Source organism: Nothoprocta perdicaria, unplaced genomic scaffold (genome assembly GCF_003342845.1).
Source record: "Nothoprocta perdicaria isolate Ctin4 unplaced genomic scaffold, notPer1 scaffold_273, whole genome shotgun sequence".
NCBI lineage: Eukaryota > Metazoa > Chordata > Aves > Tinamiformes > Tinamidae > Nothoprocta > Nothoprocta perdicaria.
Window position 1 is genome coordinate 670,430 of NW_020455503.1, and position 22,104 is coordinate 692,533.

The 22,104-nt window shown below is 44.7% G+C and overlaps 1 protein-coding gene across 1 annotated transcript in view; it reads left to right on the forward strand.

Moving 5' to 3' along the window:
- Window positions 1-9,994: 9,994 nt before the first annotated feature.
- Window positions 9,995-22,104, forward strand: part of EFNA5 (ephrin A5) — a 141,250-nt gene continuing 129,140 nt past the window's right edge. Inside the window, exon 1 of the mRNA XM_026040984.1 lies at window positions 9,995-10,034. The gene's annotated coding sequence lies outside the window, so the exon portion shown is untranslated. The remainder of the gene's footprint in view (window positions 10,035-22,104) is intronic.

Genomic DNA, 22,104 nt, shown 5'->3' on the forward strand with positions numbered 1-22,104 from the left:
GGTTTTGTCGTTAATTCATGGTTTATCCTGATGTAAGTTACTCAGTCTTGGTAAACTTGCCTATAAAATATGAGCCGTCTTATGTTTGTGAATGTTTGTACATCCTTTGAAAATGCTATAGAAATTCTGTGAACTAAAACTACTGAGTAAAATACTGTAAAATAAAGGCCTGCAGGTGCAAACTGTATCCATCAGTCTTTGTTCACGGAAACATTGGAAAGTTTGGTTCTAATTCTGGAAATTAGCATACTTCAGCTTTTCAGATTTGCGAGTGAGGGTCATCTTTATCCTTTGATGTTTATAGAAGGCTTTAGGATAGCAAATACTCCTCTCACTACAGACATGGGCAAACTGGCTTACCGGCTTCTCTTTTTCAAGGAAAAACAGCAGTGATGATATGCATACTTAAAACATTAAATTGGAATCTTTTATACCATGGTGTACTTATTGTTTTGGGGTTTTTTTTGTAAATGTTGCAATACAGGTTAGTGTAGATAAATAGATCAAATAGAATCAGTGGAGTGGAATCGGTAGCACTATTGAGGTTTTGAAACAGGTTGGTAATGGAAAGGGAAGTTTGAGTTGTCTTGAGTTTCAACGACGTTTTTTATATTTGTAAAATCTTCAGTTATTAAAAATATATAAAGATGTGAATTTAGAATGGCTCCTTTCCACTTCGCAAGAAATAGAAGTGGGGCTCTGTTTCCTCAGGTTTCTCTAGCTGTATTCCTTATTGCATTGTAAGGAGATTGCTCTGATCCTTTAATTCTTTGTAAGAGCTGTTAATTAGCACAGAATTAAAGTGAATTTGTCTCATAGAGTTACATCTCTTATTGATCCGAGTTAAACAGTCAATCATATTTGCTGCTCAGTAAATAGTATCCAGCATTTATGAAGGCTGCCTTTTGTGGCCGGGCTGAAGAGCGGCGTGTCGGGCCGGCCCGGGGGGTCCAGCCTGGGAGACGGGGCCAGCCGGCTGCCGCGCTGCTCCAAGGACGGCTCCTGGCTCTCAGCATCCCGGGAGCCTTCAGGCTGGAAGCCACTCCGCAGGGCTCCAGCGCAAGGCTTTGCTCCCACGGGTCAGCTCTGAGGGCACATCAGCTTTGCGGGGGCTTCGTCCAGCTGGATCCTGAAACCCTCCGAGGCTGGAAAAGAGGGGACCCCTTCCCTGTGTGACTGTGCCGCTGCTGGGCTCTGCCGGTGGCCGGGAAGCTTCTCCATGATACCCTGTTGGGACCTGCCCTGTTCCGGCTCGTGTGTCCAGCCGGGCACTAATACACAAGAGGATATGTACATACAAAGCAGTGCACACTGTACTGAGCCTCGTGGTGCTGTGTCCGGGCCAGGATGTCCAAAGCATCCGTCGGAGTGAGTCAGTGGGCTCAGAGGGTGCGCTCGTGCCACCGTGCCTGCACCTCCCGAGTGCCATTCCTGCTGCTGCGCTCCCTGGGGCAGCAGATCCTGCCCGGCGCGTGGGCAGGGATCAGCCCTGCTCTGCCCGCCTGCCCACCCTTAGCCAGGAGACACTGGCTTCCAAAGGAGCGTTTTGTTCCCTTCCCGTCAGTTTGAATAGAATTACTTACTTTAATTCTCTGGGTTCCTTCAGGTCTCCTTTATGGATGTGTCATATTCTTCCTGCCATATTGGTTTGTGTAATGCCCTCTCGGGTCTAAATCTCTAAACATCTAGAAATCAAGAGTTGGTGTTTTTATTTTTTTTAAAACTTTTTTTGGTGCTTTTCAGGTCAAACAAAAATTGAGATTTTTATAGACAGTCTGAATTACAAAATATGCCAGTTGCCTCGCTTTTAAAATTATGCTACTTTATCTCTTAAACGTACATCTAAGGTGTGCATTTAAATAGGCACTTTCTGCCACAGGGAATTTTCCTCCCATCTTTCCTCGGTCCTTGCATTTTTTTCCTTTTTTGCCCAGCAGTCAAGTTCTGTGCTCAGTTTTGCAGAGAGAGGTGAGAGAGGCATCTTAAGTGGGAGGATATCTTTAATAAACTGCAAAGGCTCTTTCTAGGGAATCACGTATCTGCATGGGTAGGGTAGCTCCGTGGTATTTATCCGAATTTTTACTGGCCTTATTTTATGACTTGTGCTACAGGAGAAGAACATAAATAGCTGAGGAGAAAAACATGCAGGGAATACTATCCTGCGGATAAAAGGAGGTGGTGCATTTCAGTATTTAGCTTATCTTTCTCCACTGGAGAAGGAAGAATTAGTGCATCCTTCAGGGACATAAGGGATTTTTCTGCCAGAGTAATTTATAGCGTTGACTAAGTATTTTTTGAGGCTGCCAAGTGCTCTTTTTTTTTATGTTTTTGGAAGTAATAAGGCAGGATTACAAACTATAAATTACTATAGTGGTAGCTGCTCACAAGCTTGCCCACCCATTCATGCTGCATGGTGCTTTATGGAAAGTTATGTTTAATATCACTTAATGAGTGCTTAGGACTGAGTCCTCTCAAATGCTTTGATGGGCTGTTAAATTTACAAATGTCCTGCAGCTATAAATTACCATTAAAGATTAGCAGAAAGAGTGCACTGCTGTATATTTGAAGTGATTTACTTAATGTCACAGTCATCTTTCCCCTCCGCCTTCCATGAAGGAGAGGCCCTCAAATACTGGGGCAGGATTTGCTGAACATCTGTGATGATTCTTACTTATGCGTTAAACTTTAACTACTCTTTAGTGTTTTGAGTTTTTTTCAGTGAGTAATGAGAAATGTGTTCCTGTGTGTGTGGGTACTTATTAACTCAAGGACAGCAAGTGAAAATACTATAATTCCTGTAATAAATAATATGATAGAGACATATATCTTCATAAGAATACCTCATATCTGTGAAATAATATTTCTTATTTTTAAAAATTGTTAAATATTGCTTTCAAAAGTGAAACATACTAACCAAACTTAGTTAAGGGTTTATTCCTGAATAAACATCTTTTTAATCTAACAGTCATTATTCTTCGACTTCAATGATACTTCTTAAGTGAAAAAGGAACTTTTTTACCAAGTTAGGGATTTGTAGAGCTTGTGGTCCCAAATGTTTTGCTCTGATGAAGAGAAAATGTGGTTTGCATGAATTTGGATGGACAGGAGATGAAATAATTCCATTTCTTTTTTCCCTGATTATTTTCCAAATTTATATAAAATAGCTGTCAAGCTCTAGCATGACTTGTTCTCCTTATGTTTTTGAATTTCAGTGGAGTTTTAGATAAAGAAATTTGGCTGTTCTGAATGTTTTTGTCTTGAACATGTCATGTTGTCCTTCCTTCTTGACTCCTAGAAATAATCTTTCATTGCACTTTTTAAAATAAGCTGTGGGTAATAGTTTACTCCTAAAAATGGTATTGATTGATAATGGCTCATGACTAGCTCACTGAAAGAATAATAAATGAATAATAAATGTGCATATTTATCTTTATTTTAAATACTTTTTTTTCTCCTGAAATAATGCTGCTGATTGTTGCCTGTAAATGTGCGGTTCAGAAAGAGCAATAGGTCTGAGATGGTTCTTTGGGAGGGGCAGGACTGCTGGGCTGCGGTGCTTTGGGAATGTGTGATGTTCGGAGTCATCGCTAGAGCCTTTGGTGGGTCAGAGAAATTTGTTAAAAACATGTGAGGGCTCTTTGAAGAATTTTCTCTTTTCAGGTGGGATGTGTGTTAAAACAGCGGTTCTGGGGTCTGGGTATGACTTGCATTTACTTCTGTGATCCTATTTATACCCTGGAAAGAGAATAAAAGTTATAGACAGAATTTAAATTTCTGCGGCAGGATCATATGGGAGATAAATGCTTTGCTGATCACAGGTTATGTGACAAAAATATTAGTGGAGTCTTAAAACAGGGGCTAGGTGATTAATATGCAGTAGCTGCCTTCTGGCGTGTTCCTAATCGTGGTGAAATTAAAATGCTTTCTCACTTTTCCTGACTGTTAGCTGTCTGAAGGAACATTTTTAAAGCCATTCTACAAGGTAAACCAAACAAGAACATAGATCATCTTGTTACTCTGGGTCTGAAGAAAATAATACGAGGCTCTAAAGAAAGATGGGAAAGTTTGGGGATGTACGTAGTGACCTATTAGCAAATACGCTGATTTGAAAGTTATCACATGTACGCTTCATTCTGCTGCATTTGAAGCTGCATATTTCTGCTTTAAAGAACTGTTCCAGAAAAATGGTATGTGATTTTTCCAAGTGGTTACGTGACACAGTTTTCACTTTATACGGGAAACGCTGCAAAATGCTGCAATCCTCTCTTTAAAACAGTGCATTGGCGTTTTTTCGTGGGAGGGAATATTTCTGGTATCTGATGTTCATATAATAGTCTTAACACACAGATATGAGATGTATCTCAGACAGACCACAAAGTTTATTTGAAGACTTATTCTTTTCTTTTGATGGGTCTGAGGAAAATAGGTTGTGTGGCTGTTCATTCAGGCTTGCTCTTGGGGAGCAGGCCTGTACAGCACCTCACAGGATACCCAGCATTGGCTGGAAACCAAAAGGACACCTGAAATGTGCTGTACGGAGCCCCAGAAAGGGCAGTATTTAAAAGCCTTTGCAGGTCCCTGTATTAGAATTGCTAACCAGTTAATGGGATGGTTGCCCCGTGAGCGTCACCAGATGCTCTGGTGAATAACTTGCTGAGGAAACTAATGCAAGTGTTCACAACTGCCGTCTGGCAGGAGCCTCATCATTAAGAAACGGATGCGAAAAGCAGGGCCCTACTCACTTCTGGGAGAGATGCTGCCGCATACTGATTTTGAAATTCTCTATTTGTTTTCTGATACCGGTAAAAGAAGCTGAAATAGATGGTGGAGGAGGTGGAACTCTCTATGAAGGGCAATCTGAATATGGTAGATTTTTACTAAATAATTCTTCTCCAGAGGCTGTTTATACAAGCAAGGAAAACTAATACCTACTGTTGTGGAATTTTCAAAGTAGGAGAGTGGAATTTGGCCCTCGATTTAGTGAAGTAAACTACCCTCCCCACCAACGTTTTGACATTTTTTGGAGGGAGGGAATCTGAGGAGATTGCTCACTTTATTTCTCCTTCTTAAGGATGTGAAGTATTACATTTTATGAAGTTCCACTCTGTCATTTTTGACAACTATGCTCTGCAGCTATCAGTCATTTCTGAAATAGGGTAACTGAACATTAATTAAGATCCCATAAATGTCTTTAAGATTCCGTTTTATTTTTTATATCATGAGGTTTTACTTGAAAACAAACATTCTTTTGCCCTGTGGATAGTTTCGCTCTAAAAAAAAATTCCTTGAAGCCTGCCCCCCCCCTTTTTTTTTTTAAACTTCTGATCTAATTTAGCAACAGGAGGCTGCTATTAGTAGGAAGGAGGCAGCCAAGGGGAAGACACACTTGTTATTGATTGCATCTGATGGAAAGTGAGGAATTAAATGATGGGTGCCGTTAGTCACAAGAGCAGCCTTTAAGGTCCAAGAGAGGTGTGTGTGGAGGGCTCTTAGTACCCTCAAGAATAGGAGAGGAGGGCTAGAGAGCAGTTTGGTAAAGACCTCATCTTGGTGAATTCATTGTGAGTTATTATTTCTAATCACATCCTTGATTGACTCTAGTTAAAGGGCCCTGCCGGAAAAGGAAGGGAGTTAAAAAAATAAGAAAATGAGAAAGTGTGAGCTGTGTTTGGGCAGGAGCAGTGGCTGGGCTTGGAGGATGAGCAGGGAAGCCTTGGGGGGTATGTGCAGATGCTAAAACCCGAGCCCCTGCATGCTGATGTGCTGAGCGTGGCTGGTATTGCTGCTGCACTGTGAGAGCAGAATCGGGCACCCCTTTGAACTCCCTCCTGAGATTACCAAGTCATTTGAAGTTTCAGGAAAATACCTATAAATGAGTGAATGAAGAAATTGTGGCTTAGAATAAAATGAGATTCTTTGCAGATACCGTCTGTGTTTAAAAGACACACGGTTTGGTCTGGCCAAATTATTTCTTGGACAGAAAGATCCTAGATGAGAATTCTCTTTTGCCCGCATCGAGGAGGCTCTTTTCAATTGGTCTTAAATTTTATTTTTTCTTAGGAGTTAGAGAGTATGACGCTAAGACAGAAAAAAATGTGCAACGAAATTTTTGTTTTAAAGTAAGGAGAAAAAAATGCTACTTGAAGATTTTAGTTTTACATCTATTTCACATCTTTATTTTTTTCCCCATCCTTCAGACATTTAATTTGGTAGTTTTTGTTTTATTTCATAATGTGTATGGAGCCTGAGGTTTTTTAGGTACTAAAGGATCACCTTCTAGATGAGACTGTTCCTTGCTTCTTTATTTTATAATTTGATGATGAACAAGATGCTTTTTGTTTCTGTAAGCTTGTATGTGGAGACAGTATCCAGCATGACTGAGGGAAGTTGTTTCAGAGAGGTTATTTGAAATTACTAAAATTACTAATAGAATAGAATTGGCTGCGTGAACCATTTACAGAGCGTAATAATGAAATATTTTGTTTATTTGATTTTAAGTGAGAAAATTGGCAGCCAGTGTGGATAATAAATTAAGAGATGTGTTCTTTTGTAATTTTAAAGTCCATCTCATGATTTCCCTGAGGTCAGTGGAGGGGGAAAAGAGTGGGGGGGAGGAAAAAAAAAAAAAAGGCATGTTACGTATAATCGGGATGATGATCTTTTGCAGGGGAGGGGGGGAAAGGGCCTAATTTAACCTACAGTGACAACTGGCATGTTTAAAGCAAGTCACATGCTCAATTTTTACATCGACAGTTGTTTCTGTGAGTTTTAGTTTCGTGGGTAGGATGCAGCATGAAGAGGTGTCGAACCTTTTGATGTTGCCTGCCGGAGTGTTTGGTTTCCTGGCTCCTGAAGGGCGCCTGGGTTCCTTCCGTCGCTGCGGGCTGGTTTGGGGCTTGCGGCTGAGCGTGGGGCTTTGGCTCGCGGGCCTCGGCGAGGAGGAGCTGTGGCTGCGTGGGCCCCTCCGAAACCGCAGCTTAGACCACGCCGGGCCCCTGCACCCGGCGGTGGCTCCGCGTCCGCCTCATCATCCATTTGAGTGAGGCAGGCGCCCGAGTGCTCTGCAAATGTGAAGGAACTGGTGGCTTCCGCGGCATCGAGGGCCAAGTTCCACCTGGCTTTGTGTGGAAATGGCTCTCTTTGCGGTGGCCCTCACGCTGCCCGGGCCGCTGGGCGCACGAGGCGCGCTCCGCGTCCATGCGGGATCTGGTGGAGAGGCCGCGGGAAGTGCCCTCGGCCCGGCTTCGTCTGCGCAAGCTTGCGGCTCTGCTTGGCGTCGCTGCTCTGGTTTGAACTTAGCAATTTGACTCCTGAAGTGCTTCAAGTGAAAATATCCTTGAAGGAGTCGTAAGTTTAAGTAGCTCTGAATCAGCTGAAAATAGTTTTTTAATTTAGTTCGGGCTGGGGGCACAAACTGGCAGGAAAACAAGGAGAATGGAGGAGGAATGAAAGAGATTAAGTATAAAATGTCGCACTGTGCCTTATAGTTAGGGAAGTTAGAGGTGGAGGAGAAGGTTAAACATACCCCCTTCTGGGCCTGCTGGCATTAATATGTACTTGGTGCTAATAAATAAAAATAGTAGCAATCTAAATAATATTTACTCTTAATACTCATTTTGTTTGTCTGGCTTTGATTATTCTGATGGCATACTAATACAGGGGAGATAAAAATGTAACTACTGCTTCCTAAATTAACAATTTAGTTACTAAATGAGGGGAAAACATCTTAACATAAATAAAATAAAAATCTCTACTCATTTCAGCCAGGCCCATTGCTTTTATAAAGCACTTGAGATTTTATTTTCATTAGCAGTGAGAGGCACTTTGAAATGAGTAACTAGCAAATAAACAAACTGAGATAATTCAAGTTTATATTGTTGAGTTAATAAAACTAATAAAATCTCTACATTTTCCCAAGGTTTTCCATTATTACTATTTAATTTTTTTTATTGCAGAAGAAAATCGTTAGGGTTGTATAGTCTAAGGCATCATGGAAATTTTCTCTACCCGTTTTATGTTCTTTTATGACTTGCTCGAGAAAATGAGGCTTGTTTTGCTGCTTGTGAACAAGGAAAATGCGTCTTCTATGTGGCCTCATCCGGGTAACTGTTTGGTTCTTCGTTGTCCTCTGCTTGTCGGTGTTTGCTTGAAGGCTCCTTTCTTTAGCAGGATCCTGGGATCTCGGTGCAGGTTCTGCGGTCTACTAACCGGAAAGTGTTTTCCTCTAGCGGCTCTCTGCCTTTAGCACCCGCTCAGGGAGCAGGTTCCTCCGCATTAAATACAGAGTGACCCATAGGGACGCCCAAAGTCATGCATGGCGTGCGGCGCCCAGCCAGCCCGTCCTCTGCAGCAGCACCCGCCGCCGCCCTGGGGCCTTTGGTCCTGTGCGCCCAGCGCTTCTGTTTCCTTTCTTTGGATTCTCTTTTGTTTGAGAAAGAGCGGTCTGTCCAGATGTGAAGTATGCTGAGGCTGTGAAAAGTCTTCTATCTGATAGAAACACTGAAGCACATCTTAAAAGTACATTGATCATTGGTCTAACGAAGGCTTAGAGAAGCCTTTTCTGCTGTACCATATGCCTTTCTTCTGTTTATTTGGATCGCTGCCCTGTAATATGCACTTTCTAGTAACAAGAAACCTCCTAATCTCAACAAACAGTCTGGGAACAGACCACATAATTTGGAAAGAGAGTGTAAGGGTTGTTCAGTAATAGCTAGTATGATGTTGTTGATGTATAATCCTTTTATTTTGTTTTAGAACGTATTTCATTATTCCAGGTGGATTTTTTTCTCCATTTTTGTTGTACTGTAATTTGCATTCATTATGCAGTGCATTTATTAACTTCGTGGTGCTTAAATCTCAGTAAATATCAAACAATAAGGTGAATGTGAGCCAAGCAGAAATGCATATAAAGCGCTTTAGTGAAGTTTATATAATATAAAAATATCAATAGCCAGCATTGTATTTGAATAGCTTCTTGAAATTTCTTTTCAAATTTCTAGACATAGGCATCTGTCTTGCCACTTGCTCTGTGTGCCGATATTTGTTTCAGAAAATAAAACTATATTTTAATGTATTGATGATATTGAATTTCTATAACTCATTTGTATAGAGACATATGAATTATGTGTAAAATGTGATAATTTTCACCGCGTATGTGGTGGGATTTCAGAGGCAGGAAGAGGAGGAGCTGCGAGCGCTTTGTTTGATGCCCCTTGCTTTGCTTTGACCCCGCTTCTCTGGAGGCTGCATTTGTGTGCGAGAGGGGGACTAACCCTTCATGAAGGGGCAGGCATGTAGGTGTTTTTTACCCCATATTGATGGATGGGAGAGGGTATCCCGGGTAAAGGCCTGACTTAGGATGAGCAAGCCGGGATGTTTTCCTCTCTGTGTACTTCTAGGCAAGCTAGGGGTTCCCCCCAGCTCGTGTTTGTGCAGGTTGATGCTGGGGTCGTCGGTGTCGCCCTGTGCTGGCGCGATCCATGGCCCCCGCCATCCTGCTCCCCTGTTCCGCCTCGCTTTGTGTGCACATCGCTCCTGCCAGGAAGGGGTTAACTTCCCATGGCGGCCAGACAGGAGGCTCCTGGCGCCTTTCGTGCTAGTTTCGTGTCTGTCACTGCCCCTCTTTCATGCTCCTCTGAGTATGGAAATGATTTGAGACAGAGCCCCGCTGGGGGGGAGCGGGCGGAGGTGTTGGTGGCACGCAGGGCTTGGGGACTGTGTACCTCGGCATGGCGCTTCTGGAAGGTTCCGTGCGCTCCGCTCCGGCTGCTCGCTCCCGGCACGGTGCCTGCCCTCAGACACGGCCCCGCGAGCGTTTGGTCCCGCAACCACCTGCAGCAAAGGCGGGTTTGCACAGCCCTGGGTTTGCTGCCCCGAGCGCGTGCTCTCGACAAGATGGCAGCACCTACTGCCGCCTCACGAGCGTTCTCCTTCGCTGCCACGCAGGGCTGAGCTTTGCCTCCTCGGCCCCCCTCAGCAAAGTAAAACCTAACGAGAACGGAAAAGAAGCACCCCCGAAGCAGTGAGAAAAGCAGGTAATGTGGGGTTTCTAGGGCTGCTACATGCAGGGTAGCACCCCCAGCAGTTTTCAGGGATCGCTAGGTTTTCTACCTCCGTTTGTTGGCACGACCTTGCTGCAAAATGTCTCGTTGTACGAAAGCTGGTTCATGTTTTACAGTGTTTAGGCCTTCGGAGCCTCTTTTTGTTGTGAAATACGGAAATGCGGGTGCAATGGTATTTGCTCGCTGCTCTGAGATGGGTATCATAACCTCCGAACCTGGAAGAGAAAAATAGATCATGCTCCCCCAAATGCCCGTGCTCAGCAGACGTTCAATGTATGTTATGTTGGGTGCTCAGAGCTGGGACAATCTAATAGCGGTATTGTAAGGAAACAGGGAACCCTGCAAACATCTCTATAGTTGGCACAATGTGCTATGATTTCCTCTCCGACCCTTAATGAAAGTTCTCCGAATGTGTTTTTTTGGCTCTATTAAGAACATAGCGTTATGTGTGGTGTTCTGTACCCTCATCAAACTGTATATTTAAGCCTAGAAATAAAAGATACACTGTTTGGACAGGAGGATTTTTTCTTGTGATTTTTTTGGTAGATGTTACAAAAGTGTGTGGGAATTTCTGTAAGAACCAGTCACCTTCCTGTTTCTTAATTGTCATTTGCTCCTATTTGCTCTTTGCCTTTTATTATATATACACACACATGTGTACATATTAATATTATTTAAAGTAGTTGTGTTTGCTACTATAACCTTTTTGCATGTTCAACTTGATTATCTTTGTTTAATTATTTGTTGGGCGTGGAAATAAGGAGCAAGCAGCCTGACAGCTAGTTGCACGCGTAAATATCACTGTGTTTAGAATAAAGCCACTAGAAAAAGGAGTGAATAAAATACTGTTTAAAAAAAAAAAAATCTTGTAGTTGTTCAAGACTAGCTGTCGCCAACAGAAAGCTGTTTTGCTCGTGATTTAGCACCATGCTCAATGCCACACTTTTTGTTAGGAATACATGGAGGGGTGACTACAGAAATGGTTTTTGTCATTCCTGTTACTTTTCCTGAGCAGTTCAGGCTGGCATCTCAACTGCTTGCCAACTTCAGCTTCATTCCACTCAGGAATTATTTACCTCATTTCTACTTGAACCTGCCACTCCTACAGCTCGTGTTAGTAACAGAGATGGACAGATCAAAGGAGTCAGAGCCCCAGGAAGAGGAAAGTAGGACAGTCCTCACTGGCACAGAAAGACAATTAGTTTTAATTATTAAGATTATTTTTTAAATTTATCACCATGCTTTGCTAAAGGAAGAAAATCAGCCGTTGTATGAATGAAGCACGTTCTTGCAGCGATGAATGGTGACGGCTCTAAAAGCAGAGCCCTATGGTGAAGCAGTGCGAGCGAGGCGGCGAACGGCGCGACGTGGGTCATTCGTGCTGTGCCGAGTGCTGTGTGCCGTGGCGCTGACCCGCGGGAGCCCGGGGCTCTCTGTGGCCTTTGGAGCAAGCGCCAGGAGGGCCTGCTGTGGAGGGCGAGGCGTAGTGAAACCCACTGCGCACAGTTATTGGTGATAGTGTGGCTTGCGCTTCTATACTTTCAGCCCCACTCCCTTTCCAGAAGTTTAGTGTTTTTATTAAAAAAAAAAAAAGGAAGGAAGGAAAAAAAACCCAAAATAGCCCAAAATACTTGATTTGCTAAGAATTGCTCTTGTTGTTACTGTGCATTCCCAGCAGAATTAATGTTTTAAAAGCAAAATTAGTAGCAGATGAAAAGTAATGAGGAAGAGCGAGCATCCTTGGAAGAATGTGGGGGAAGTTGCCTTTAATTAGCAGTAAGGTTGGATCGTGCCGTATCTTCCCTGCCCTTCACTAGCTGAAACGAGTAATTTTCTTTTTAAACCTTTTCGTTTGGGCAACCGCGGGTCTAGTTTTATTGCTGCTGCTCCTCAGTCATTCCAGATCCCAAGGTGGGTTGCAGTTGTGCTGCTTCTCTTTACTGCCACGCTGTGGAAGGAAAGCCCGGCTTGGCCGCTGTGCTGCGCCTTCCAGCGCATGGCAGTAATGCAGAGCCTTGCAGCTTTGTTCCACACAGGCAGAACTGGTGGTGTTCTGCCAGCTTCTCATGTAAGCAGCTCGTAGGTGCATCTCTGTGGTACTGATGTAGGGTGGGAAGTGATGTGGTGCTCTTCTCCCATGCTACGGCACCATGCTGGGCGTTAAAATCGCTGTAGAGAGAGACTGCCTTTGTAACGAGCACGTTCTGTTGCATTAACCACGTGGATGTGACTGCAAGCGCTGGCACCATGTTTGGGAGTGCTTGGAGGACGGCTTTGAACCGCGTTTCAGTGCATCGTGAGGCAGCTGGTGCGTGCTGAGGGGTGAGCTCGGTGCTATTCAGTGCCCAGGACGGTTCAGCGACAGGTCGGAAATCTCTGTGGTGAGAAGAAATAGATTCAGAAGGGAGTGAATGTGCTCGGGCCTGATCTCAATGGAGCAAGTCATGTCTGATTCTTGAGCCCTGGGCTCTTGCCAGATTAGCTTTTGGTAATCAGCCGCACCGATTTGCTGAATGACACATAGGAAATAAAAAAGAGAGTGTTAGCAGCTTAATTTCAAGTGTCTGATTCACTGCTCCTTTCCTGCAAGTGCACCATAGATGTCACTCATCAGACAAACATTAGCAGCAATAGCAGGGGTGAACACGCCGGTTTCTTTGCCTACTGAGAAAGGTATCACGTAAGTGAGCTTTGGTTACTCAAATACTCTTTTCTGCCTCTGTTTTTTTTTTTTTCTTTTTTGAGCTGTTTATTAGATAGTTCTCTTATTTCATTCCATACTAGAAGATTCAATCCTTTCAGTTAATCTGTGCTGGCCCATTTTGGAACAGGAGGAGATACTTGCTCCAGATTATTGCCTGTTGCAGGTCATATGTACAAGATGCACAAGAAAAAAATATATATATACATTGGTATAATATCTATATTTTTCACTACCTTGCAGCTTCTTTCAGTGTCTCTATCTGATTCTTTTTATTAAATGCAGGCAGACCAAGAGTAATTGAAGCCTTCGATGTGGCAACAAACAGGCATAGCTGTCTGGAAAAATTTACATTTGCTTTGTCACAAGACTAGTATTTTTCAGGTTTTGGCCACTGCTTATTTGCCCATATATTCATAGGCAACAAAATGTGTGGCACCAGTGCCAAAGGAGCTATGTTTTTGTTTTGTTTTTCTTCGCTGGGGAGTCAGGGATAGCTCAATAGAAAGTGCTTGTCGTCTGTCTTCAGACTATCAGTTGAGTCTTTATTAAATGCGTGGCAAGGAGCTTTGCTGACCCCTGTAAGGGTGAATGTGTTTGTGTGAGTGTGTACACTGAACAGAGTGGGAGGGCATGGACTTTTCCTGTTTGGTTACATGGAAAATGCTTCTCCCATTTCTAAGCAGTTATTGGGAATCATCCTACCTTTGCAGTTCAGCAAACACATTTGGATCTCCTAGAATTACTCCTGCTTCATGAAGATAACACTAGGAGCAATGAGGAGCCCGTAATTGGGTGCAGAAAACACTCTTTTCTGTTACGCGTGTTCCAAGACAGGAGAAGCCCCTTTCCTGCCTGAACTTGCTAAGAGTGTTCCAGTAGCATGGTGGGCTAGTTACCTTGCTCAAGGAATTGGGAGGTAGGTGGATAAAATGTGTATGTGTGTGTATATATTATTAAAAAAAGGGTGCTGAGGCTGAACAAAAAGCCTCTCCGACTTTATTAGAAAGAAAGAACTCCGCGTTTGATCAGAGGCAGTCAAAGGAACGTGAGTAGCGGCTGACCAGGGCTCACCTGCAGCTCCCTGTTGGGAAGCCGCGTTCGGAGCCGGTGTTCCCATGGATGCAGCCCCGTCTGCGCTCGCGCAGCTTGGAGCCGCGTTCGCAGCCGTTGCACCCCGCTTCCGAGCGAGGCCGGCCGGGCAGCGTCACCGTCGCGACGTGGCCCTGCCTGGCGGCGCGCTGGGCTGCAGCGCCCTTGCAGACCAGGAGTGAAGAGAACCGGCGTGCGGCGAACGCCGCCTGCGAAAGACACCTGCCCGCTGCGTAACGTAGCGCTGATTCATGCGCCAGCAGGGAAGGCCAAGCGGTTTGAACTGTGTAAAAGGGAAAAGAAAAATCTTGATTGCTTCTGCCAGCTTTGGCAGGGCAATTACATTCTGGAGTTTTTTGTAAGGGCGCTTATTAAAAGCTTTTATGTGCCTTTGCCTCTAAATAGGTTGGTCGTCCATGGAGTCAGATCAGCTTTTCTGATGTACTTTGATGCTTTTTCCATGCTTATTCAGAAGAGGGCCAGAGAGCGAACATAACCTTTTCTGGCTCTTGTGTAATTCAGTTTCTGTGAATTCTGATTGCCCTGGAAGTGCAAAATCCAGATAGCGCTATTCTAGTTAATGGCTTCAGAGAAGGAGTAAGAACAGAGGAGAAAGCGGAGGCGGAGGAGGTGGGGAGAGAGGGAGAACCCTCTCTGGAGGAGGGGGATCCTCAGCTGTTCCCTGGTTTGGAACACGCCACGCTGCCTCTCACCCATTCCTTCCGGCTCCTCTTTTACCGTCTCTGATGTTCCTGCCACCTGGAAATGACCTCAACTGGCATGGAGATGAGCGCTGGGATAAGGGGCTTGGCGGGTGGGTGATACCTAACAGCTAAACCAGTTCTCCTGCAGGTAACAACAGCTTTGGGAGCTGTTCTCCCTGAGAGTGTTATGTGGTGGCAGAAAGCACTGTGGTAAGTATGTAAGAAGCCATGAGGAGATATGGAAAGGAAAGCTTTTATGTGTGTAATACTGTTGAAGGTAGAAATCAAGGTATTTTCTTTTTCCTTTTTTTGTATAAGCAGCACTTCTGTACATGGCAATGTGCCATGTTAGCAGTTGGTATTTTGGAGTTGGTGGCAGGGGAATACAAGGCAAGTCTGATCCAGCAACAGGAGCTGCCATTCACAGAACCGAAGTGGCGCCTGGGTTCCACTGTTCCAGATTGCAGCTCGCTTAATTATTACAGCTGATCCTCTAAAACTGTAAATTTACAGCATGTTATGCTACTTGCACGAGCAAAGGTTGTTTTTTCTCTTAAGGAAGTGGCTCTCCCCGTCCTTAGGTTTCTGACCAAGTTACCTTATTCTGCAGCCGATATCCGTGTGCCTCCTGCCTGGAGGAGAAGGCACAAGCATTGCACACTTGCTCTCTCGTGCACACACGCACATACACACACTGACTTTCTCTCATAACACCCATAATGGGCTTAAGGGAGGGAAGGAGAGGAATATAAACAGAAAAACCACATCCTGACAGCTGCCTCCAGTTAGTCCTGTTTTTCCCCCTGGCTTTTAAATCTTACAGCGGCTCCTAATTTGTCCCACATGAGTCTTCTCCCAATGGGGCTGTTGTCCGTTTCCTCTCTGCTTTCATTTGATCCAAAGCAAACAGTTAACAAAGAATATCCCAATTCAGGCAGCTGTCAATGGGCCATCAGCTTTCAGGTGTCGTGGACAGGAAGAAGAGGGTGTATTATTTTGGAGGTAAGGAAGGAAAATAGGATTGAAACTTGATGCCTGTGTAGAACGGAATGTATTCCCAGGTCAGGCCTGCAATGTGGTTGCAGTTTGTCCAAGAGATGCAAAATAAAATCAGCAGTTTGCAAATGTTAATATATGTGCTAGCGTCACACTGTAAGGAGCCTGTTGGATTAAAAATATATGGGGTGCATGGTTCCAATGGTTCCATGGATCTGGGGAAAAGGGTCCCAGTACAAGTACTTGGTGAGATCTCAACCCATTTCCCAGGGAGCTGGGCTGGAGAAGGCAGACATTGAGGCTGCTACATATGGTGACACTACATTTGTTTGCTCTTATTTTTAGGGGTGGGCAGAGGGAAAGGAGGGCTAGGCAAGAGGGTTTTTTGCCTTTAAGATAAGGTGATTTGTTCCCAAAAGGTGCGACTCTATCCTGCCTCTTGTATGCAGGAATGTTGGGAAGAGGGATAACCTACCTTGCTCTTAGACATCTACAGAACAGTCAGAGCAGCTTTCTTGTGCCTGTCTGGCTAGGTTAATCTCTTCTAAGTACAAATTGCTTATCCAATGTGTGAAACTCAACAAAGTCATTTATCATGTCACTTAAAAACTTCTCTAGTCTGTGTTTAGGAAGGAGCTGAAGGATTGGTGTGGCATTTCCTCAACAAAACAAAACCCCCAAGAACTGATGCCAAAATAATGCACTTTCTATTCAGGTCTCCAAAATAAATAACATTGCAGCAGTTGCCTGCAAGTCATTATTGGCTCTGCCATACAATATTAGAGTAAAACCTATCTATCTTGCCAGCCATGCAGGTCTGTTTGAGAGAACCTATCACTGTATTAACTGCAGCTCTGCTCCCACTGACATTTGCAGGTATGTCTACACAGACTCCCTGTCATTTCCTGGCTTTGGTGGCTTATTTCTTGGGAGGATGAGGAGAAGGGCGATGGAGGACTAATTAAGAAGTTTTCCTTCTCGTCTGCAGTTGGCAGGGGGAGGATTCTCGGCAAGTTGCTTCCTGCTGTAATGACAAACCCCGTGGTGTGGTGATGTGCGGCAGCTCTTCGGCCTTGGCGGGGCCTTCCACAGGTTCCCTCATGTCTCAGAGCAACCCGATAAAAGACAGTGGGCTGTGTTTCTTAATTCTGCTTTTCTGCTTTTCCATGAGGTTGATAGAACTTGTATCATTCCCTCATGCAGTTGTCTTTGATCTCTTAAATGTTTCTCAAACAAATGGTTGGCTCCACCTGAAGTCTGTGGGAGAAGTGGGATCCGGAAGAGACCCGGGCTCCTGAAGGGCCAAATAAAGTCTAGTCTTTGCAGTAGCGTTGCAGGAGGCAGCATAGCCAGAGTTAGCTGGAGCTGCATGTGCCTGTCGGGAGAAGCTGGCTCTGCTGGAAGTGAGGAAGCGCAGGGTGGAAACAGACCCTGAGATCGGGAGGCCTCGTGAGGGAGAAGAGCAGGCGAGAGGGAGAGCCGGCGCTGGGAGGCCTGGGATGCCTGTGAGGAGCGAGCGAGGGGAGAGGCAAGGCTCCATGGATAGGCAGTGCGGGGAAAGGGAGCAGCAGAGCCTGTAGGTGGCATGAGGTGCCTCGCGTGCAGCCCTTGATGCAGCTGCAGGGAGGGAGGGAGCTCGGCGCGCCGGGAATGCCGCTGGGAAGCTGGGAGAAGCTGGGCCGGGAGAGCGACTGCAGTGCTGCCCAACACCATGCTGCCCTCCGCTGCAGGGACGGGCTTTATTTTTAGCTCGACGTTTGGAAGCAAGTTCGGGCTCTTTCTGCTTGGAGCGGCTGGCAGAGCGAACGTCTGCTGACACTTACCATGCGACTGCTTTGTCACCGTGTTGCTGGGGCATCCGTGTGTCTACTTTTTTCTCCAAGTAGAAAAACCCTAAATTCCGCCCTGTCCTCCTGGTATTTTGCCCATGCCTTGGTGAAAGTTTTGGTAAAGCACAGCTCATTGTATTTTTAGAGTTACTTGTTTCTTCTTTGCAAGTTATATAACGGAAAAAAGTTCCATGTGAGGAAATGCGTGTTTACACTCATGTTACGATTTTTCCATAATTTGGACCATTTGATAAAAATTCTGTTGCAGCCTGAACTGTCAGTGTTTTATCTGAAACTCAGGATAGTTTTTTGCTGCTTTACCAGTTGTAAAAAATAGAATACATGTTTCTTCTTGTCCCATAGAGTATCTCTTGTTTAACATTGGTTGAAATGAATCTTATTATATCCGATCTATATCTTGTGGGCAAGCAACAAGGGAACTTTAGGTCCAGAGTTATTTTCCCTAGGGTGTTGTTTCCAGTGCATCCCTGTTATTTAGTGTAAGTGCTGACCTATTTTTCCTTTTGTTTTGCCATTTTATTGTCAAAATTGAGTGTCTGTGTATGCTCTGGTTTGCTTTCTCCCTTTGGAGAGAGGATATGGTATATTGTTTTAATAAGTACTTCAGTGTGCACTCAGTAAAGATGAGCCCAGTTCTGTAAAAGTCAACATCGGGAGTTAGAAAAAATCTTACGTAGTCAGATGGCTAAGCTGAAGGAATACTTTCTGGTTGGAGGTTTATTTCTAAGGGAACTAGATCTAGACAGGGAATCTAGATCTTAGAAGGTGGAGTTAATTTCCCTTAGTCTGCCTCTGCTGGTTATTGGGCCTGAGTAAGAACTGCACAACGAGCAGCAGAAGCTGCGTGGTTAGCGTGTGTATATTTAGCCTCACTGTTTGTAGCTGCTGTATCTCACTTGGTGAAACAGCAATTAGAAGAACGTGGCTCGGGTGGAGGAAGGGCCCTGCGTGGCTGTCGCCTCTCACATGTTTTTACATGCCTTTACTTAGCTGCATCATTGCCTTTTCTTGGGTTGCCTTACAAGTAAGCTCAACACGGCTGAACAGGAGGAATAAATCAATTGTATCACTTTGTATTTGCTGATGCCTGCGCTAAAGCCTGCGGAAGAAGGTCAGGTACAAATATTGCCAGCTGTTTTTTTTTTTATTATTATTTTATTTATTATTATTTTAAGGTGACTCTACAGAACCTAGCTGGGAATGAGATTTCTTGCTTTGTGTTTTTTTCTTTTTTTATCCCTTTGAAATATCTTAATATTTTTGCATGTGTGCACACACACAGAACCCCCCCGCAGAGGTTTTGTGAAGGTAAATAAAATAGAGCTGAAGGAAGTATAATTTTCAATGTGGTCCTACAGTCCACCTCCTGAACTGGAGGATGCTGTTGGATTACAGCTGTAATATATGGTAAAAGAAATGGCCACTCCTTTCTGTGATTTTTACATCTGTCTGCTCAGTTGCTTAAGCCACAAGTTATAGTCTTGGCCTCCAATGTGAGGTGTATCTATTTCCTAACAAGTCCCTGGTCTAGTTAGTTGTTTCTGCATTCATTAAATGACACGGAGGACCTCCCTTTTCAAAGAGCCGTTGCCTTTCCCATTCCTTATGAAGATGAATTAATATTTTTTTCTCTTTTAATTAGGTTCCATCTGCTGTTCCTGTCTTGAATTCTAAAGGTTACAGCTATTAACATATTCATAAAATCGCCCAACTGTGTAAGAGAACTTTTAAAAACAATTTTAAAGCCAAGTTCCTCTATTATGCCTCATTCTGGGTACTTTTCTTCAGTTGCCCCACGCAATCAGCTTCCCTATGACCAAGTGCTGCAATTTTTTTCCATATCTGTAACAGCAATGTGCCACACTGAAAAGAGAAATATATCTTTATTTTAAGAAAAACTATGCAAGCTAGAGTTTCTCAACACAAATGTCTAAATTACAATAGCTCTTGCATGAGGATCTTAGTGCTCCAGCTTCCCTAAACCTGTAGCTTTTACTATCCTGTTGCTCGTCATTGTAAATGTAATATCTAAGACCATATATTGGCTTTGTGTTGGGAGTGGCTTTGGTATGAGAAAGCCACCTCAATTTTTCTCTCTCCAAAAACCTGAAAGGAAGGCCTGACAGTATCAGCTGAGCAGTACATGGTGCTTGAGCGAAGTTTCCTTTTCCTCTGCAGCAGGAAGAGTGCTGGGAATGTGCCTCTGATGTGGATGCTGCTTTAGCAGGCAGACCTGCGGCTACGGGAAGATAATTGCGTTGTTAGCGTTTGGCATGGGCTGTAATTTTCTCTTTATCTCTCCAGACGTGCACGTACCTCCTCTTACCTTTCCCTGCTCTTCTCCCGTGTTTGCGCTGAGGCCTTATCAAGTGAGGAAGTCAAAGTCTTCCCTCGGTGGCTTCCCAGCCACCTCCTCCTCCCAGCCGAGGCTCGCACTGGTTATCTTCCAGGTGATAGTATGCTTACAAGAGGAAATAAATTAAAGTAATGTCTAGATTGCTGTCGTGACTGATTCCCTTTCTTCGAGGAACACCCGTCTGCTCGACCGCTGTAAAAATAACGCGGTTGCTGCCTTCAGGAAAGGGGTTCCTCGTTCTGAGGGCCATTCCTCCCTCGTTTTATCCTGTGAGCGGCTGTCTCCGTTGCGCCCGCCTCCTCTTTTCCGCCGCGGTCGGCGGCGCCGCGCTGCGTTTCCGCACGGACACGAGCGCACAGGCCTCGTGACGGGTGGTGTTTGGTGGGTGTTCCAGACCACGCTCGCACAGCCGGAGATGCGGGGCTCTGAGGGCTGAGGTGCAGTGATTATTCCCCGGTGGGTTGTCGGAGCCCGGTTCCCTGGCTGTCTCCGCAGTGTGTCGGGCTGCAGCCGTCTGTGCGGGCCCCGCGAGCCCCTTGTGGTGGAGGTGGCCGTTTCTCGTGCGCCACGAGGTGCAGCACAGCGCGCGGCCCCGCCGTGCTCTCGCTTGGCTCCGCTTCGTGTTGGTGCTGCAGCAGCACGGCGCGGCAGCCCTCCTCGTGAAGGGGGAGCCTCGCTCCTTAGCCACCGGTACCGCTCTTGCGGCCCAAAACCATGCGCGCTGGTTCTTCATCTGGCGTCATCCTGTTTTGTCTCTCGGTCGGCTCCCTGCAGTGGTGTCGGCCGTGTCCCTGGCCCAGGGGCACCCGGCTCGGACCGGCTTTCAGGGAAGGCTGCGTGTGACGCGCGGCCTGCGTTGGTTTGTGTGCTGGAAGTGATAGTCTGCTCTGCAGGAACAACCTGAGCAGAGCCGCCACTTAAATACCTCCTTATGTGGCTGGGAAAGGGCAAGCGAGCGTGTGGTTTGCCTGCTTACGCTTATTTCAGAAAGTAGCTGGGGAACAAAAATGAAACCCTGTTTAATTTCGGCTTTTGGTGGTAGTTACTGCAGTCTGTTGCTACTGGGGAAAGGAACTGCGGGCATCTCCTCACTAGGTTTGTTTGTGTAGCATAAATGGTCCTCACGCTTGTCTTGTGAAGAGAGCTCTGGGATATGGATACAAATTTGACACTGAGCTCTAATTTTGCTCTATCTAACAGATATTTGAGTGCGCTTTAAGCATTTCAAGAATCCCATCCTTCTCAGTGCTGCTGTTTAAGTTTAGGGTTTAGGAGAAGAAATGCATCCCAGGAAAAAAGTCGAACTATTTGGATTTTGAAGCTCAAGTATATATTTAGAGATTCATTAAAATTTTACAGTCTAAGTTTATCTCTTTTTAACTAAAAAATTAGAATTTTTGCCAAAGATTTTTTTACCCTTCAGCCTTTCTTCCCCCCCCCCCCCTTCTCTTTTCTTTCCTCCTATGGATAATATCTGTCCCTCTTTCTGCCCACAGGGAACAGAATACATTGGGATCCTCTTTCCTATTTAGATGAAGGTCCCAGCTGCTGACCTCTTGCTCAGCCTGTTGCCACTGCAGCTGTTCAGCAATGCAGTAATTTTAGGAAATACTTTTGCTATTTTGGGGAAGAAAATAGGAAGTGCATTGATTTCCCTATATCACTCTAGCTGCACAACTATTCTGTTCTCAATTTGTGTTTTGCCATGTCTCTTAACTTGCATCTCTTGTTTGTTTGACGTTAACTACTCTGGGCAGTGGTTCATTGCACGTGTACGTGTGGCCAATGACTTTGTATTTTCCTCCTGTTACAAGGGACAGTTACAGCAACTATGGACTTCTTGATTTTTGGGTTGGATTAGTAGCTGTGTAGATGGGAAGGCTAAAAAGCTGTTGAACTCCTACAAGAACACATACCGTTTTTAATTATACAATAAACCTTTTGGAATTGAGAGTGATTGCTATTTGTATGTTCCTTAATCTAATGTACAAGATAGCATAGATCAGTGGTATCTGTGTGTCTGATGGCCTTTTTGTGTAAAAGGAGGAATAACACAATAAAACTCTTGGAGCGTGGATCAGGAAATAAAAATTTAGGAGTTAGCAACTTGAAGAACATGCCTCATTTTTGGCTTACTCTAGTAGATGAGCTATGGTGTGGATGGCCCAAAGCAAACATGGGTTGGTTTGTTCCAGTCGGGCTCTCCTAGGATTAATAGCAGTTGCTGAAGCAATGAGTAAGTGAGGAGTTAGGGCTAGTCTTTCTTGAACGCTTTAAAATGATTAAAAACAACAAAATGGAATAGATTAAGAAAATGCCTCTTCTTCCTTAACCCTGGATTCCT